Source organism: Brassica oleracea, unplaced genomic scaffold (assembly GCF_000695525.1).
Source record: "Brassica oleracea var. oleracea cultivar TO1000 unplaced genomic scaffold, BOL UnpScaffold00689, whole genome shotgun sequence".
Classification (NCBI taxonomy): domain Eukaryota; kingdom Viridiplantae; phylum Streptophyta; class Magnoliopsida; order Brassicales; family Brassicaceae; genus Brassica; species Brassica oleracea.
In genome coordinates this window covers 21,510-22,988 of record NW_013617438.1, presented here as the reverse complement: position 1 = coordinate 22,988, position 1,479 = coordinate 21,510, and positions in this window count along the sequence as shown.

The window sequence follows — 1,479 nt, the reverse complement described above, 5'->3', positions numbered from 1 at the left end:
ACAGCAAGATTTGGACACCATTCGCAAGAAGGATCCACAACCAGCCACATCGATCGATATCTGCACCATCAAATCGATTGACAACAAGTTCGCAGCCATGGAAGATAGGTTACAATCTTATGAGGATATGCACGACCGTTTCACCTCACCTATCATGCGATACTTGGACACCTTGTCTACACAGATGATGAAAGTCCAGAAGGATATTGGCAAGCTTAATGATCAACATGATTTTCAGGAAGAAGGTCAAACATCGATCGATAGGTTCCAGTGGACATCGTTTGATGGCAAGATACCTACAGAACACCTTCCCTACACAGCATCAGAAGTTGATCAGATCACATCAAAGCTTTACACTGCTATAAACACCATGGAGGAACGACTTGAGAAGCGGTGTGATGACATCTACTTTCCATTCGACGTTCGACTCGGTTGACTAGATAGCCAAGCATAGTGGCTACAGAAGGAAGTCAAAGCCATTCAAAGGCAACTCGCATCTCAACACCAGATATCAGCATCGATCGACAGAGCATGCTCCAAATCGATCGACAGTACTGCACCAGCAACGATTGATAGACATATAGTCGCATTGATCGATACCAAGTCTACATCAGACGACGAGCAGCTGATACACAACAAGATGGAGTCAATGCACGAGGAACTGAACGAGCTATCAGCATACGCCTACGACAAGATAGGATGGCATCATTTCAACATTGAAACTCTTCAGGAGAGGCTACAGAACATCTCAAATGCAATACAAAAGATGGATGAGAGATGGATCAGAAACGATGAGGCCACAAGAAGTTTCATTGAAGTTTGGTCCAAAATGTGCAGAGATGAGGTGGATTCTTGTTTCCCAACAAGTAGCTGTCTTTCCACCAACTAGCCCAACACCTCCACAGTCAAGCTAAATGATTATAACAAAGCGCTGAGTGGGAGGCAACCCACTATTAGGTAATTTTAATTGGTTTTCTTAGTTACTAGTATTTACTTTCGTTTTCATTCTTTCAGATTTATTTGCTAAGATCCAAGTAGGATGATGACCACCATATCGACCGCATACGAGACGTCGACATCGATCGACATGCTGACTCCTGCGACGATCGATGCATACCAATGCACATCGATCGATTCCCACTCCGGTCAGGTTTATCTTCCTAACTTGTTACATTGAGTACTTATGATTTATTTCCACCATAACTCCGAATGTGTTACACTGGGACAGTGTAATTTAAGTCTGGGGGGAGGTTTACTGACATTATTTATTCTGATTCTTATTAAAAGGATTTTAATAAAGTTATACTTAGCTATGAGAAATGGACTATGATCTTATTATTGATTTATACTTGAATGTCTAACCACTCTTTAGCACTATTTTAGAATTACTGATTACAGATAGTACTAAAGATGCTAAAGTGGATCAACCTGTCAACTATACACACTTGCCTTGATTGTTTGAAGGAACCAAAGCTGACC